Genomic DNA, 18,833 nt, shown 5'->3' on the forward strand with positions numbered 1-18,833 from the left:
AGAGGCCAGGCAACGAGCCAGAGGCAGCCTGTGATAGGTTGAGGGACAGTGTGACGTGTCAGTGAGACGCTATAGAAACACCGAGCTGGCGGGAGCAAGCTGCCTCTTCTGCCTGGAGAGAAGGAGCGGAAAAGAAAGAGCGAGAAAGGGAGAGGGAGTGCGAGAGCGAAATATAGGACCAACTCCTTGTGACGTTCTACAACTCTCTGAGGAACAGCACCAGTCCTCTCCTCTGAGAATATCCACTTCCCTCCCACACACTCTCTATCTGCTTCCCTCCAACTAGGTGGAGGGAGACAGAAACCAAGAAAGAAAAAAAGAGAGACTGAGAGAGGGAGGTTGAGGGTAGTAAGTGTTCCATCACATGGCTAGAATCTAGAGGGCCAGTAGGGAGCGTTTCCAGGGCAGGAGAGCAGTGTGGTAGCCCGTGAAGGACAGAACAGCATGGCCCTGTTCAGCACTGGCCCTCAGAGCCTGGGCTCCTACTACTGCCTCATCCGCAGGAGGTTCAAGAGGAGGCGCAAGAAACGCAGCGAGCGCCAAGGTATCCACCTTCTATTTGTAGTTTGTCTGAGATGTGCGTTTGTGAGCGTGTGTGTGTGTGTGTATTGCACGATTACCTTTCTTTTTATTACTTTGAACGATTCTGTTGTAGTTTCTCTTGGTCTAGCAGTGGTTACACTACAATGTTTTATTTTTTATTTATCTATTTCACCTTTATTTTACCAGATAGGCCAGTTGAGAACAAGTTCTCAATTACAACTGCGACATGGCCAAGATAAAGCATAGCAGTGCGACAAAAACAACACCGAGTTACACATAAACAAACGTACAGTCAATGACACAAAATAAAAATAAAAATAGAAAGATCTATGTACAGTGTGTGCAAATGTAGAAGAGTAGGGAGGTAGGCAATAAATAGGCCATAGAGGTGAAAATAATTACAATTTAGCATTAATACTGGAGTGATATGTGCAGATGATGATGTGCAAGTAGAGATACTGGGGTGCAAAAGAGCAAGAGGGTAAGTAATAATATGGGGAATAGGTAGTTGGGTGTGCTATTTACAGATTCGCTGTGTACATGTATAGTGATCGGTAAGCTGCTCAGACAGCTGATGCTTAAAGTTAGAGAGGGAGATATAAGACTCCAGCTTCAGATAATTTTGCAATTCGTTCCAGTCATTGGCAGCAGAGAACTGGAAGGAAAGGCGGCCAAAGGAGGTGTTGGCTTTGGGGATGACCAGTGCAATATACCTGCTGGAGTGCGTACCACGGGCGGGTGTTGCCATGGTAACTGGTGAGCTGAGATAAGGCGGGGCTTTACCTAGCCAAGGCTTATAGATGACCTGGAGCCAGTGGGTTTGGCGACGAATATGTAGTGAGGGCCAACCAACGAGAGCATAGAGGTCGCAATAGTGGGTAGTATATGGGGCTTTGGTGATAAAACGGATGGCACTGTGATAGACTACATCCAGTTTGCTGAGTAGAGTGTTGGGGGCTATTTTGTAAATGACAACGCCGAAGTGAAGGATCAGTAGGATAGTCAGTTTTACAAGGGTATGTTTGGCGGCATGAGTGAAGGAGGCTTTGTTGCGAAATAGGAAGCCGATTCTAGATTATAATTTTGGATTGGAGATGCGTAACGTGATTCTGGAGAGTTTACAGTCTAACCAGACACCTAGGTATTTGTAATTGTCCACATATTCTAAGTCAGAACCGTCCAGAGTAGTGATGCTGGATGGGCGGGCAGGTGCAGGCAGCAATCGGTTGAAGAGCATGCACTTAGTTTTACTTGCATTTAAAAGCAGTTGGAGGCCACGGAAGGAGTGTTGTATGGCGTTGAAGCTCATTTGGAGGTTTGTTAGCCGTGTCCTAAGAAGGGCCAGATGTATACAGAATGGTGTCGTCTGCATAGAGGTGGATCAGAGAATCACCAGCAGAAAGAGCGACATCATTGATATATACAGAGAAAAGAGTCGACCCGAGAATTGAGCCGTGTGGCACCCCCATAGAGACTGCCAGAGGTCCGGACAACAGGCCCTTTGATTTGACACACTTAACTCTATCTGAGAAGTAGTTAGTAAACCAGGCAAGGCAGTCATTTGAGAAGCCAAGGCTGTTGACTCTGCCGATAAAAATGCTGTGATTGACAGAGTCAAAAGCCTTGGCCAGGTCGATGAAGACGGCTTTTGAAGACGGCTACTGTCTTTTATCGATGGCGGTTATGATATCATTTAGGACCTTGAGCGTGGCTGAGGTACACCCATGACCAGCTCAGAAACCAGATTGTGTAGTGGAGAAGGTACGGTGGGATTCGAAATGGTCGGTGATCTGTTTATTAACTTGGCTTTCGAAGATTTTAGAAAGGCAGGGCAGGATGGATATAGGTCTATAACAGTTTGGGTCTAAGGTGTCTCCCACTTTGAAAAGGGGGATGACCGCGGCAGCTTGTCAATCTTTGGGGATCTCGGACGATACGTAAGAGAGGTTGAATAGGCTAGTAATAGGGGTTGCAACAATTTCGGCGAATAATTTTAGAAAGAGAGGGTCCAGATTGTCTAGCCCAGCTGATTTGTAGGGATCCAGATTTTGCAGCTCTTTCAGAACATCAGCTGTTTGGATTTGGGTGTAGGAGAAGCGGGGGGGCAAGTTGCTGCAAGGGCTGTTGAGGTGTTGGCCGGGGTAGGGGTAGCCAGGTGGAAACCATGGCCAGACATGGAAAGATGCTTATTGAAATTATCGATTATCGTAGATTTATCGGTGGTGACAGTGTTTCCTATCCTCAGTGCAGTAGGCAGCTGGGAGGAGGTGCTCTTATTCTCCATGGACTTTACAGTGTCCCAAAACATTTTGGAATTAGTGCTACAGGAAGCAAATTTCTGTTTGAAAAAGCTAACCTTAGCTTTCCTAAGTATATTGGTTCCTGACTTCCCTGAAGAGTTGCATATCGCGGGGGATATTCGATGCTAATGCAGAACGCCACAGAATATTTTTGTGCTGGTCAAGGGCAGTCAAGTCTGGGGTGAACCAAGGGCTATATCTGTTCTTAGTTCTACATTTGAATGGGGCATGCTTATTTAAGATGGAGAGGAAAGCACTTTTGAAGATCACCGGGCTCTGACGGGATGAGGTCAATATCCTTCCAGGATACCTGGGCCAGGTCGATTAGAAAGGCCTGCTCGCTGTAGTGTTTTAGGGAGCGTTTGACAGTGATGAGGGGTGGTCCCCTCAATACTTACGCAGGCAATGAGGCAGTGATCGCTGAGATCTTGGTTGAAGACAGCGGAGGTGTATTTAGAGGGCAAGTTGGTCAGGATGATATTTAAGAGGTTGCTCATGGTTACAGATTTTGGGTTGTACCTGGTAGGTTCCTTGATAATTTGTGTGAGATTGAGGGCATCTAGCTTAGATTGTAGGACGGTCGGGGTGTTAAGCAAGTCCCAGTTTAGGTCACCTAACAGTTTGAACTCTGAAGATAGATGAGGGGCAATCAATTCACATATGGTGTCCAGGGCACAGCTGGGGGCTGAAGGGGGTCTATAACAAGCGGCAACAGTGAGAGACTTGTTTCTGGAAAGGTGGATTTTTAAAAGAAGAAGCTCGAATTGTTTAGGCAGACCTGGATAGTATGACAGAACTCTGCAGGCTCTCTCTGCAGTAGATTGCAACTCCACCCCCTTTGGCAGTTCTATCTTTTCTGAAAATGTTATAGTTAGGGATGGAAATTTCAGGATTTTTGGTGGCCTTCCTAAGCCAGGATTCAGACATGGCTAGGACATCCGGGTTGGCTACCCAGACGCTCGTTGACGCGTGCAAACAGTTTGGATAAAATGATTGAATAACATGCATATGTACATTTATTTTGCAACGCTCACAACACGGCGGTGTAGTCAGCATGTTAGCGACTTACCCAGAAAGACTCACAGCTGTAATCGCTGCCAAGATGCTTCTGCAGTGAATACTTATGTAAATGAGATATTTCTGTATTTAATTTTCAATAAATTTGATAAAATTCATAAAAACATGTTGTCACTTTGTCATTATGGGGTATTGTGTGTAGATGGGTGAGCATTTTTTTTTTCTAATCCATTTTGAATTCAGGCTGTAAGACAACAAAATGTGGAATAAGTCAAGGGGTATGAATAATTTCAGAATCCACTGTAATATGGCTAATTAAGCAGCCCATATATAGCACAGCACTTGTAGACTAGCACAGGAAAGCAGCGCCACAGATGAAAAGGGAAACTAGTGATCCAACCGGATTTATTAAGTAGCCTATCTTTGGTAGAGCGCGCGTGGCTCGCCTTGCTCCCTCCGATAGTCAAACAAACGATGCGATTTTTTGATTTTTTTACATTTCAAGTAACCAATCCCAACGCTTTCTGTGAGTGAGACAGACTTATCGCTCTGTTACTGAGAGGCTTTTCTGTGAGAAAGACGTACCTCTCTGCAGTTAGACAGACCTATCTCTCTGTGAGTAAGAAAGACCAATCTCTGTGTGAATGAGACCGAGCTCTCTATCTGGGAATGAGACAGGCCTCTCTGTGGGTGAGACAGGCCTATCTCTCTGTGGGTGAGACAGGCCTATCCCTGTGAGTGATACAGAACCCTCTCTTTGTGAATAAGGCGGCCTCCTCTGTCTCGGAGAGTAAGATAGACCTCTGTGTGTGAGTGAGACTTCTCTCTCTGTAAGTGAAGTCGACTGACTTTGCTCCTCTGAGACTCTGAGCTTCTCCCCTGCTCTAGGGATTAGCCCAACAGGCCAGGGAAGTAGTCATTTTTTTAGATGCTCCCTCTCAGTAGCGGTATTAGTGATGTCAGCTATTTGCTTTGATATATCCCCCAACTCCTGCCTGCCTGCCCCCACTCCCACTGCGAATTGTCAAACCCGAGCCTGTTCATCCGAGTAAACCCGCCACTGCTGAAGTTGCGTTTTAGCCGTGCGAGTCGCGAACAACCAAAACTTAAGACAGACTTTTGTCTGTCAGCTTCGCTGGTGTCCGTCTCCATCTCTTCCTCGTTATCGCTCCGGAAATGACAGCGCCACTTTGCACTAACCCCAGAGAGGAGAAGGCTTAAGGGTGACATTTGGGTAATGCTATTCCGCTAACCCCATCACAGCTGGCAATAATTCCCTCAGTGAGCGGAAGCCATGATGAGTCCCCAGAGTGTGTTAGGCCATTTGTGTTTGTCTCCTTGGTGATCAGCAGCTACGCTACGCTAACGCTAACTGATGGCGTGGCCTGGGCTGTTCCCCAGCCTTTCTGTCTGTCAGACCAGTTAGCCTGTCAGTTAGTCGCTAATGCCAGCTCTGTCAGACCAGCTACCCAGCCAGTTAGCCTAGCAGAGGTTTACAGCAATGGAGGAGGCAACAGTCAGGTGTTTGCACTCTTCTGGGAGCTTCATTCACATTTCCCAAAGATAAGCAAAGATGCTGAATTGAACATCAACAGTGCCTTTTGCTCATATTTTTTGGGCCGATCGGTGTGCTTCAATGTCATTGACCGTATACTAGACGTGTGAATGGCCTCATCCATTGCAAACCACTTAGTCGCATAGCTACTTTCAGTTGAGTCTAGGAACACTACACAACAGCTAATTTTCCAACAGAGGAAGCGTCAACGTATCGCCCCCACAATACATTGCAGCGAGGAGGACACTCATAAGGCAATGCCTCTCCAATGGTCCGTATATGAAATATGGAAAATGGGACCCAGGGTTTTGTGCGGAGCCTGCAGAATCTCCAAAATGAGCTTTTGGAGATGGAGTGGGAGGGAGATATGCCGTGTCTCCACTCTGTGGATCCGTCGCTTAGGAGAACAGGCTGTTTCATTCGGTTCTGTTAGCCAGAAACGATTCAGCCTTTTTCTGTGAGAGTTCTTATACAACGCCTCACCTACTCCAACAGCAAATTACAAAGAGGTTAGCTATCAGAGACCTCGAATGCTTTTGAAAGGGTATTAAGATTGGGGGGAAAAAAGATCTGAGTAGAGAGAGTCTTTGAATCGAAGTAAGCAAACGCATTATAGATTTAAAGGGCTTCCATGCTAGATTAACAGTGTTTCAGACTTCCACTGCGCTCAATGACAGCGAATTAACAAAGCATTCAGGAAAGTGTGCCATTTTCTGTCTGGAAATCACAAATGACAGCCACTACCTCAATACAGCCACAAAGCAGCAACGAATTGGCTGCTGCAGGAAAAGTCTGCTCTAGCCTTGGCAGACGCAATATCGAACAACATCCAACAGCATCCAACAACAACAGTCAGAAAAGAGACCTTATTTACATTTATTTATGAAAACCGAACGACAAAGCACTTATTAAGACACCAAGTTGACGTTCTGCCTTTTGTTAGCGTAATCTCGTCGCTGGGGGCCCCCACAATGCAAACACTCTGTCATGATAAGAAATTAGCTGGGTCACGCCGTCTAGGAGTGAACAGTGTGTAATTAGCCTCGATTAGCATTCGGCTAATGGTTGTCAGCGAGTGATTGAGGGGGAAGCCGTTTTGCCGGAACGGCGCTGTGTTCAGCCAGGGAGGACGTCGTTTTTGTGACTCTGAGGAGGGTTGGACGGCCCTTAGGTCTCAACGCCGCTACCTACAGTATGCCTCATTTCCCATGGACGTGGGCCAGCATTAGTGATGGGGGGGGGGATCGATAGAGTTACATATCAGGATATTATTTTTGACGGTATATCGTATCCTTTTGACAATATCGTAATATTATTTTTGCGCTAGTTGGCTGTACCTGCACCAAAATTCCAGTATTTTTCTTTCATAGCTTGTCCTCCGTCTTCTTTTTAAATAGGGAGCCAATTTGTTTTCGGCGCTTTTATGTCTCTTGTCCCTCTGCAGCAGACATATGGTGAGCAATTATGTTTGGACCGTGGAATCTCAAGAAAATCACAGTGTTGAATGGCTATACATATAGAATCATGAGAATCGCAATACATATACGTATCGTGAGGTCCCTGGTAATTCCCAGTCCTAGCTAGCATAATGTGTGTGGATGGTACAATAACTCATTTACAAGCAATGTATGGCTGCTAGGGCTAATGATGCTATGGCTATGTGTTGCATTCATTCGTCTTGTCTAGTTGTCTTCCTTTCTTCCCTCCCTCTCCCCTCTCTACTTTGCTCCCATCTCTCTTTCCACCTTACTTTTTCCATCTCAACTCTTTGTCTGTCTCTCTCCGTTCCCTCCCTATGTTTCCCACCTTCATTTTTCTCCCTCTCCCTACCTCTGTAACCCTGCACCCGTCACTCCCACACTTGTCCTTAACGTGCTGCAGACTCTCCCTCTCTCCCGTTCTCTCTCCTGTTCCTGCTCTACTGTCAAGACGCCTTATCTGTCTGTGACCTTTCAGAGTAAGACCCTCTCCGCTCCCAACTGTCCGTCAACATTAACTCATAACCTGGTAATAACGGAGGCAGGAGGTGTGAAATTCAACTCTCTACCCCCTCTCACACACACACACTCTCCATTCCAAACAAATAGAAAGTGCATGTTTACGCACACACACATGCAAAAAAAAACATGCACGCACCCACGTGAGGATGCTGGAGTGCCTGACACGGCCTTGAATATGAAGTACAGTGCACATTGCGAGCGGCAGGGGCATTGAGGCGAGGAAAATGGGAAGAGAGAGAGGGGGGGAGGCAAAGAGGGAGAGCAATGGAAATGGATAGTTGGAGAGAGAGAGGCAGAGACTATGCTGATACCAGCAGGTCAGCCCGCAGCACTTCAAAATACAATGTGAGAGAATGAGGCCATACACACTCTCATACACGCATTCATACACACTCTCATACACACTCTCATGCACATTCTCATATGCACACAGCAGCTGACCCGTTGCCCCTAACCAGCTGTCAGCGCATGCCTTAGTTCATCTTGTTGTAAACTTTTTTGTGACCAGTTTCTGGTGTTTTTATTCTTGCATCATGTCATGCAGCCCAACTCACACTCCTAGGCACACACACCCTCTCTCTCTCTCTCCTGTGTGTGACTGGGGTCACTGAACAGTGACCTCTGATACCTCTGGCTATGGTCCGTGGAGAACTAAGGAGAACTATCAGACCTTAGCCACACACACCTGCCCCCACAGGCACACAGTGCGTATATCATAAATCATAGCTGTCACACAGATTTTTACAGGTTCCTCTGAAAAGGCGAAAGGGACGGCAGCAACCACTCAGTGCCCTTGAAGAGAGAGGGAGGAGGGAGAAAGAGAGGGAGAGAAATAGTATGTTTTTATTGAATTGCCTATATTAGCTCTGTTGGCGTGTGTCCTACACAGTGGTGGAAAAAGTACCCAATTGTCATACTTCAGTAATAAGTTAAGATACCTTAATAGAAAATTACTCAAGTAAAAGTGAAAGTCACCCAAATAAAATGATTTGGTTTTAAATGTACTTAAATATCAAAAGTAAAAGTATAAATGATTTCCTCATATTAAGGAAACCAGGCAGCACCATTTTTTTAATTTTTTTATTTACCGATTGACAGGGGCACACTCCAACGCAGCCATATTTACAAACGAAGCATTTGTATTTTGTGAGTCCACCAGATCAGAGGCAGTAGGGATGACCAGGGATGTTCTCTTGATAAGTGCATGAAGTCGACCATTTTCCTGTCCTGTTAAGCATTCAAAATGTGATGAGTATTTTTGGGTGTCAGGGAAAATGTATGGAGTAAAAAGTACATTATTTTCTTTAGGAATGTATTGAAATAAAATAAATGTTGACAAACCTATAAATGCTAAAGTAACGTACAGATACCCCCCAAAACAACTTAAGTAAAAATACTTTAAAGTACTACTTAAGTACTTAGTACCTCTCGCCGGCTTTGTATTCATGTTACCTGATGAAATTGCTGTACAATATGATCTTGTTTCCATCTAATGCACATTCAGATGTCATAAATCAGCCCTGCAGAGCTCTCCCTGTCCTATGCTGCGCCTTGATTGTATTACTGTTGATGATATCTGGAAATGTGCATGTACACCCTGGCCCATCTACTGTTGCTAGCCCCAATTCTGACTTGTGCTCTGATATCTGCCCCACTGATTTCTGGACTCGTAAAAGCCTGGGCTTTCTACACATTAACACTAGAAGCTTATTACCAAAAAATTGATCAATTGACAGTGTGGATTCACAGCTCCAATCCAAATGTGTTGGTCATTACTGAGACGTGGTTAAGGAAGAGTGTTTTGAATAGTGATGTTAATCTTTCTGGTTCTAACCTTTTTCAGCAAGACAGATCTTCCAAAGGTGGGTGAGTGGCAATCTTTACCAAGGATCACCTTCAGTGCTCGGTTGTGTCCACCAAGTCTGTCCCCCAAAATATGATTTCCTGGTTTTAAGCATTAAACTTTCAAATGGCTCTTTGTTGACTGTTGCTGGGTGCTATCATCCTCCATCAGCACCGGCCTGTACCCTACCTGCCCTAAGCTCTCTCCTGGCCCCTTACACCAAGTCTGAATTTGTCCTGCTAGGTGACCTAAACTGGGACATACTTAAACCACCTGACCAAGTCCTAAAGCAATGGGACTCCCTAAATCTTTCTCCAAACACCCAGAAAAGGCTACTCTGTTAGCCTCACAAATAATCCTGATAGGTATCAGTCTGGTGTTTTCTGTAATGACCTTAGGGATCACAAGTGTCTATGATCATTTTGTCATAAACACTTGCTAAAAAACTTTAATGAGCAAGCCTTCCTTCATGAACTGGCCTCTGTAAAATGGTATAGAATCAGCTTGATCTGGAATTGTGTGGAATTGTTAACAAACAAGCAACGATAAAGAAAATGTGAATTTAAAACAGGTTCAGCCCCTGGTTCAACCGTGATCTTGCAGAGTTACTCCACCTCAAGAATTGCATTTGGTGAAAGGCGCACGCATACTCAGGCTGACTGGCTCTCGTTCAGGCAAATGAGAAATAAGTGCACTCAGGCTATCTGGAATGCCAAAGTTAGTTACTTTAAGGAGCAGATCTCTCTCTGCGGGTCTAACCCCAAGAAGTTCTGGAAAACAGTTAAAGACCTGGAGAATAAACCCTCCTCCTCACAGCTGCCCATGTCCCTTAATGTTGATGATGTGGTTGTTACTGACGAAGCACATGGCTGAGCTCTTCAATCACCACTTCATTAAGTCAAGATTCCTATTTGACTCAGCCATGCCTCCTTGCACGTCCAACATTTCCTCATCTCCCACCCCTTCATATGAAAGCTGGTGGTTCCTTTTAACATGAGTCTTCAATATTCCCAGGTAAGAAATTTTAGGTTGTAGTTATTATAGGACTATTTCCCTCGATACCTTTTGTATTTCATATACCTTTGACTATTGGATGTTCTAATAGGTACTTTAGTATTGCCAGCCTAATCTCGGGAGTTGATAGGCTTGAAGTCATAAACAGCGCAATGCTTGAAGCACAGCGAAGAGCTGCTGGCAAAAGCACGAAAGTGCTGTTTGAATGAATGCTTATGAGCCTGCTGCTGCCTACCACCACTCAGTCAGACTGCTCTATCAAATCATAGACTTTTATATTATAATATAATAACACACAGAAATACAAGCCTTAGGTCATTAATATGGTCAAATCCGGAAACTATCATTTCGAAAACAAAACATTTATTCTTTCAGTGAAATACGGAACCGTTCCGTATTTTATCTAACGGGTAGCATCCCTAAGTCTAAATATTGCTGTTACATTGCACAACCTTCAATGTTATGTCATAATTATGTAAAATTCTGGCAAATTAATTACAGTCTTTGTTAGGAAGAAATGGTCTTCACACAGTTCGCATAGAGCCAGGCAGCCCAAACTGCTGCATATACCCTGACTCTGCTTGCACAGAACGCAAGAAAAGTGACACAATTTCCCTAGTTAAAATAAATTCATGTTAGCAGGCAATATTAACTAAATATGCAGGTTTAAAAATATATACTTGTGTATTGATTTTAAGGAAGGCATTGATGTTTATGGTTAGGTACACATTGGTGCAACGACAGTGCTTTTTTCATGAATGTGCTTGTTAAATCACCAATTTGGCGATGTAAGCTGTGATTCAAAGACAAATTAACAGGCACCGCATCGATTATATGCAACGCAGGACAAGCTAGATAAACTAGTAATATGATCAACCATGTGTAGTTAACTAGTGATTATGTTAAGATTGATCGTTTTTTATAAGATAAGTTTAATGCTAGGTAGCACCTTACCTTGGCTCCTTGCTGCACTCGCATAACAGGTAGTCAGCCTGCCACGCAGTCTCCTCGTGGAGTGCAATGTAATCGGCCATAATTGGTGTCCAAAAATGCAGATTACCGATTGTTATGAAAACTTGAAATCGGCCCTAATTAATCGGCCATTCCGATTAATCAGCCGACCTCTAGTTTAGACCCTTTCTTCTTTAAGGTTGCTGCCCTTATCATCGCCAAGCCTATCTCCAACCTTTTTAACCTGTCTCTCCTTTCTGGGGAGGTTCCCATTGCTTGGAAGGCAGCCATGGTTCTTCCATTATTTAAAGGGAGAGATCAAGCTGATCCTAACTGTTATAGGCCTGTTATAGGCCTTCTATTTTGCCCTGTTTATCAAAAGTGTTGGGAAAAATGGTCAATAATCAACTGACTGGCTTTCTTGATGTCTATAGTATTCTTTCTGGTATGCATTCTGGTTTCCGCTCAGGTTATGGATGTGTCACTGCAACCTTAAAGGTCCTCAAGGTCAACATTGCCCTTGATTCTAAGCTGCTATTTTTATTGACTTGGCAAAGCTTTTGATATGGTAGACCATTCCATACTTGTGGAGTATTGGTGTCTCTGAGGGGTCTTTGGGCTGGTTTGCTAGCTACCTCTCTCAAAGAGTGCAGTGTATAATGTCAGAAAATCTACTGTCTCAGCCTCTGCCTGTCACCAAGGGAGTACCCCAAGGCTCTAACCTAGGCCCCACGCTCTTTTCAATTTACATCAACAACATAGCTTAGGCAATAGGAAGCTCTCTCATCCATTGATATGCAGATGATACAGTTTTATACTGTATCATCTGCATATAAATGCTCTACAGCAAAGCTTTCTTCGTGTCCAACAAGCTTTCTCTACCCTTAACCTTGTTCTGAACACCTCCAAAACAAATGTCATATAGTTTGGAAAGAAGAATGCCCCTCTCCCCACAAGTGTGATTACTACCTCTGAGGGTTTAGAGGTTGAGGTAGTCACCTCATACAAGTACTTGGGAGTATGGCTAGACGGTACACTGTCCTTCTCTCAGCACATATCAAAGCTGCAGGCTAAAGTTAAATCTAGACTTGGTTTCCTCTATTGTAATTTCTCCTCTTTCATCCCAGCTGCCAAACTAATCCTGATTCAGATGACCATCCTATCAGATGACCATCCTACCCATAATAGATTACGGAGACATAATTTATAGATTGGCAGGTAAGGGTGCTGTCGAGCGGCTAGATGTTCTTTACCATTTGGCCATCAGGTTTTTCTCCAATGCTCCTTATAGGACACATCACTGCACTCTATACTCCTCTGTAAACTGGTCATCTCTGTATACCTGTTGCAAGACCCACTGGTTGATGCTTATTTATAAAACCCTCTTAGGCCTCACTCCCCCGTATTTGAGAGATCTACTGCAGCCCTCATCCTCCACATACAACACCCATTCTGCCAGTCATTCTGTTAAAGGTCCCTAAAGCACACACATCCCTGGATCGCTCCTCTTTTCAGTTCACTGCAGCTAGCGACTGGAACGAGCTGCAACAAACACTCGAACTGGACCGTTTTATCTCAATCTCTTCATTCAAAGACTCAATCATGGACACTCTTACTGACAGTTGTGGCTGCTTTGCGTGATGTATTGTTGTCTCTACCTTCTTGCCCTTTGTGCTGTGGTCTGTGCCCAATAATGTTTGTACCATGTTTTGTGTCGCAACCATGCTGTGATGTCATGTGTTGCAGCCTTGCTATGTTGTTGTCTTAGGTCTTTCTTTATATAGTGTTGTGTTGTTTCTCTTGTTGTGATGTGTGTTTTGTCTTATATTTATATTGTATTTTTTTATTTATTATTAATCCCATGCCCCCATCCCCGCAGGAGGTCTTTTGCCTTTTGGTAGGCCTTCATTGTAAATAAGAATTTGTTCGTAACTGACTTGCCTAGTTAAATAAAATAATAATAATACTTTACACCACAGCTCAGGTGTGTAATCTTTAAAGTATACACAAAGTCCACCAATGTGGGGAAGTGATTGATACTGCATTACTCCCCTTGAGCGAGGTACCTGACAACATTTTAACCATGTCTAATTACTAAGCATCCTATGAGGTATCATGCGGGACTGTTTATTTTCTGCCGTCAACTATTACTTCTGTCCCATGCATCACGTGTTTGAATTATGTTCATCTCTTATTGTCTTGTCTTGCATATGAGAATGTTGCAAAACTAAATGTAGCTACAGTGTTGAATTTTCACCCTTTTTTAAAAATCCTTACCTCACTGAGAATGATGAGCGGTATTCATTTCTGCTCCGTCTCTATGGGACACTTAGTAAGCTCCGAATATCCAGCTGGCACCTGGAGCTTGTAACAGACTCCTAAACACATGGAGAAGTCTGTTCATACTGAAGTGAATTGGTCTTGGCAATCTAATTCCAAACAGTTATTGGTCATTAGAAAAACCAAATTGAATAATGGAGTCTGAGATGGAGATTTGCGTGGGGGTACAGTATTAAAGAAACCAAATTGAATAATGGAGTCTGAGATGGAGATTTGCGTGGAGGCACGGTGTGTGTCTGTGAAGGGGCCACGGCAGGGACGATGTTAGGCGGCAACGCTCCTCTCCTCCCATTCCCCGGCCCATCAGTTTCAATCAGGCAAAAAAGAAAGGCCTCCCTGTCCGCGAGGACCCCAGTCCATTAGGCCGCTGGTGGCCCCACACGTGTACCCCATTATGATGCATTACCTGGGTACCGCCACCAGGAAGCAGGACAGAAAAAAACTGGACAGCGAAGAGAGAAAGATGGGCTCGGACATTACAAAAGCCCTGTCTGGTTCACATCTAATTATTAAAAAATTCCTTTCCTTCTCAAAGTAATCACTGATATGCCATGGTTTGATATGTGAAAATAAATTGTAGAGAATCTAGAAACGTTGCCTAATGCCTGTCCAATATCACATACAGTTGAAGTCAGAAGTTTAGATACACTTAGGTTGGAGTCACTCCACAAATTTCTTGTTAACGAACTATAGTTTTGGCAAGTCGGTTAGGACATCTACTTTGTGCATGACACAAGTAATTTATCTAACAATTGTTTACAGACAGATTATTTCACTTATAACTCACTGTATCACAATTTCAGTGAATCAGAAGTTTACATACACTAAGTTGACTGTGCCTTTAAACAGCTTGGAAAATTCCAGAAAATTATGTCATGGCTTTAGAAGCTAATTGACATCATTTGAGTGAATTGGAGGTGTACCTGTGCATGTATTTCAAGGCCTACCTTCAAACTCTGCCTCTTTTCTTGACATCATGGGAAAATTAAAAGAAATCTGCCAAGACCTCAGGAAAAAAAAATGTAGACCTCCACAAGTCTGGTTCATCCTTGGGAGCAATTTCCAAACGCCTGAAGGTACCACGTTCATCTGTACAAGCAATAGTACACAAGTATAAACACCATGGGACCACGCAGCCGTCATACCGCTCAGGAAGAAGACGCATTCTGTCTCCTGGAGACGAACATACTTTGGTGCGAAACGTGCAAATCAATCCCAGAACAACAGCAAAGGACCTTGTGAAGATGCTGGAGGAAACAGGTACAAAAGTATCTATATTCACAGTAAAACGAGTCCTATATTGACATAACTTGAAAGGCTGCTCAGCAAGGAAGAAGCCACTGCTCCAAAACCGCCATAAAAAAGCCAGACTACGGTTTGCAACTGCACATGGGGACAAAGGTCATTTCTATTTGCTTATTTGAGCTGTTCTTGCCATAATATGGACGTGTCTTTTACCAAATAGGGCTATCTTCTGTATACCTTGTCACAACACAACTGATTGGCTCAAACGCATTAACAAGGAAAGAAATTCCACAAATTAACTTTTAAGAAGGCACAGAATGCCAAGCGTGTGCAAATCTGTCATTAAGACAAAGGGTGGCTATTTGAAGAATCTCAAATATAAAATATATTTTGATTTGTTTAACACTTTTTTTGGTTACTACATGATTCCATATGTGTTATTTCATAATTTTTATGTCTTCACTATTATTCTACAATGTAAACATACAGAAAAACCCTTGAATGAGTAGGTGTTCTTAAACTTTTGACCGGTAGTGTATGTATAAAAGATAATGGATATTTTTTAATAACATAATCTTTGATAACTGACAATCACCAAAATAAAAGCTTGACTCCGGGAGAATTGAAAATTCCAAAAACAATGAATTTAGGACTATAGATTTTGAGCAAAAGAACACAGTATTAGCTATGCCAAAATAAAATAGAATTGCAGGAAATTAGCTTTAAAACTGCAAACCTTTCTCTCAGATCCATAAAGACATTTCTGAAATTGCAGGAAGTTGGCTTAAAAATGCAAAAACGTCTCTACACCGCCAATATGGGGGCCTCTAAAGTGTTCTCTGAAATTCAGCCACGCCGAAGGGCAGACCGCGCCCCCCTGCCACGTCCACCACCTAAACCCAAGCCCCTTTTTGTAAGGATGCATTTTTAGAAGTGTGGAACAGTTTCTTAATTTATTTGAAAGGTTGGTTCATTTTAGGGTATTAACTCTCTCTGTCAGTCTGTGTCTCTATCTGTGGTTTTAGAAAGACTGAATTTCAAGTACTCCTCATATCAAGCAATTGACCCAAACTGTAGGGTCTCTCCACTCCAGCTCTAACCTGCTCCAGGTGCCATAGTGAGGACTGAGGAGACAGTACGGGATGTGCACGCAGCCTTACAATCAGGGTCAAATTCATTTCCTTCCCAGTCAATCCCAAAGTGTAATTGTAAAATGTAAACTCAATTGCAAAATTCCCTTAAATGTCCAGTTCAACTGTTGAACTAGAATGACCTGAAAAGATAACAATTTTTTAGAAGCCCTCTGTGTCTTTTGCATCTGTTGTAGTAACTATCCTCCCTCAACATCAGGGATACGTCCCAAATGGCACCATATTCATTATATAGTGCACCCTAGTTTTAACCAGAGCCCTAAAGTTCCTGGTCAAAAGTAGTACACTATATGGGCTCAAACCGCAAATATAAATTCGGGGAGAGGAGCTGGAGTGGTATGGATTGGAATGGAATGCATGCACTGACCACTGCACCTATCTGTCTGTGTTAGGCCCTCTGAGAGCATTGGTGACAGACCACCCTGTCACCCTATTCCCTCCTTCCTATAGCCATTCATCATAGTCTACTTTCTCTCTTTTTTTCTCTCTCTCTCTCTCCTCATTTTCTCTCTCATTTCTTCCTCTTGCTCCCTGTCAGCCTCCCTTGTCTTCTGCTCACTCTGCTCTCACCATTCTGTCTATTTTCTCTTTCTCACTTTCTCTCCCTCATATTGTTTTTATTCTCTTTCTCACTCTCTACCTCTCATATTGGTTCATATTCTCGCTCTCTCTCTCTTTTCATTTTTTCCCCCCCCTTTCCCCCTCGCTGACTGGCTCATTCAATCATGACTCCCAATGGCTCTTGTTGGCCTGTGACCTCCAGGGGAGGGGACTTTAACTCCTAGATGAAGTGCACTTCCCATCCTCCCAAGGCTGTGTCAATGCAACGCTGTGCGATACTGCCTCTAGTATCTCACTGCTTTGTCAAGTTGTCTGTTTACACGTCCCTAGCATTTCACTGCTTTGTCAAGCTTTTTACAGTAGGGAACCATCTACTGTATATTTTGAATCCAGTGCATAAGCTCTAGTCTGTGCATAGGAAAGAAAGGTGTAGTTGGGCTGCAGAAGCATCCAGGGTGACAGAGCATCAACACTCAGCTCAGCCACCAGCTAGCTACAAGGGCTTCTGCCAGCGGCTCAGCACTACCTATCCGCATATTTCACAGCTTAAATGGTCCGCTGGCCTGACAGACAAATAATGAGTATATGGATGCGGGGGCTGGACGTGGATAGGGAGGGATTGAAGGGGGGGGGTGAAAATCTTGTCTATAAAAAAAGTGAGGAGATGTTATGAGGGGGAGGTGAGGGTTGGGTACAGGTGAGGTGGGAAGGGGAGCGTGGTGGCGGCTGTCATCGTCCCCAGCGTGTCAGCAGGTGCTGGGCGGTCGGTCACTCGTCCTTGCCTTGATGGACTCTGGGAGGTAGCGAGCGGCCATTTACTGGCCCAGCCTGCCAGGCTGGGGGATTTCATGTCCCCGCGCTCTGCTGATTTATGACTACACCTGAAGGAAAGCGGAGGGAGGGAGGGAGGGAGGGAGGGAGGGTGTGTGTGTGTGTGTGTGTTAGAATGAGAACACATGAGAAAAGTTTATGAAACTGAGAGGGAGAGGGAGCGTGTGTGTGTTAATAAGAGAAAGCAGAGTGTGTGTGTGTGTGTGCCTGCACCATATTTTTCGCTCCCATTATAACCTGCTCTCTCTCCTGACCCGCCACTCCAGCGGCCCTCTGAAAGGCAATCTCACATAAAACCATCAAATAAAAAATTCATATTGATACTCTGTCTGTGTCTGTCTCTCTCCCCATCTATCCACCTCCAAGTCCTCCACATCAGCACCCTGGTGATGTACTGCCCACTGTCTAATATTAAAGTCTAGAACACAATAAAAGACAGTCTAATCCTCTTCACCTCCATCTCTTCTAAGCAGACCTCCTGCTTTTAGCACTTCACTGTGTACTGAAAGCGTTTCAATCATTGCGGTGCTCTAAAAATCCAAACCTCTATCCTAAGATTTTTATTTTGCTGTAAGAATACACATTTGGATTTCTTTCTTGTGGGAAGAAAGTTGTTTCCCTTTATTCCCGGAAACTCACTGATAGAGATTTGGATTGAATAGTGGTGTAGTGTATTCTACTGGTTTGCACATGTGGTAGTGGTACGTTTGTGTAGAGCAGTCTGTATTGGTGTGTCTCTGTCCATGGTCCTGTTCCGTTAGCCTGGTCGAGTGTGCAGTAAATATTGTCATTTGTGTGCATGTTTGTTTGCGTTTGCGCATTGTGGCGGCAGGTAGCCTAGTGGTTAGAGCGTTGGACTAGTAACCGAAAGGTTGCACGATCGAATCCCTGAGCTGACAAGGTAAAAATCTGTCGTTTTGCCACTGAACAAGGCAGTTAACCCACTGTTCCTAGGCTGTCATTGAAAATAAGAATTTGTTCTTAAATGACTTGCCTAGTTAAAAAAATATAAAATGAAAAAAATTGTTTCTGTGTTTGATAGACCCAGAGCTGCCAAAGACCAATTCTGTCTGTGTGTCAGAGCTGCAGTGTCGTCAAGTCTCTCTCTGCTGTGGAGCCACCTGGGAACAGCTTTGAAAGGCAGCAAACATGAAAGTTCAAATCAAACTTCATTTGTCACATACACCGAATACAACAACTGTAGGCCTTACCGTGAAATGCTTACTTACAAGCCCTTAACCAACAGTGCAGTTCAAGAAGAGTTAAGAAAATATTACCAAATAAACTAAAATAATTAAAATTAACACAATAACGAGGCTATATACAGGGGTTACCGGTACCGAGTCAGTGTGCGGGGGTACAGGTTAGTCGAGGTAATTTGTACATGCAGGTAGGGGTAAAGTGACTATGCATAGATAATAAACAGCGAGTAGCAGCGGTGTACAATACAAATGGGGGGGTCAATGTAATTGTTCGGTGGCC

At 43.9% G+C, this 18,833-nt stretch overlaps 1 protein-coding gene and 1 long non-coding RNA gene across 7 annotated transcripts in view; one reads left to right on the forward strand and one right to left on the reverse strand.

The window, feature by feature from the left end:
* adarb1b (adenosine deaminase RNA specific B1b) overlaps window positions 1-18,833 on the forward strand; it is a 181,238-nt gene that overhangs the window by 134,127 nt on the left and 28,278 nt on the right. The window lies entirely within an intron of this gene.
* On the reverse strand, window positions 8,599-14,543 carry LOC115156167 (uncharacterized). Its single transcript, XR_003868195.1, has 3 exons — window positions 14,511-14,543; window positions 13,501-13,601; window positions 8,599-8,642 (listed from the first exon to the last, which is right to left on the reverse strand). It is a non-coding gene; the product is annotated as an uncharacterized LOC115156167 (long non-coding RNA).

Source organism: Salmo trutta, chromosome 20 (assembly GCF_901001165.1).
Source record: "Salmo trutta chromosome 20, fSalTru1.1, whole genome shotgun sequence".
Taxonomy (NCBI): domain Eukaryota; kingdom Metazoa; phylum Chordata; class Actinopteri; order Salmoniformes; family Salmonidae; genus Salmo; species Salmo trutta.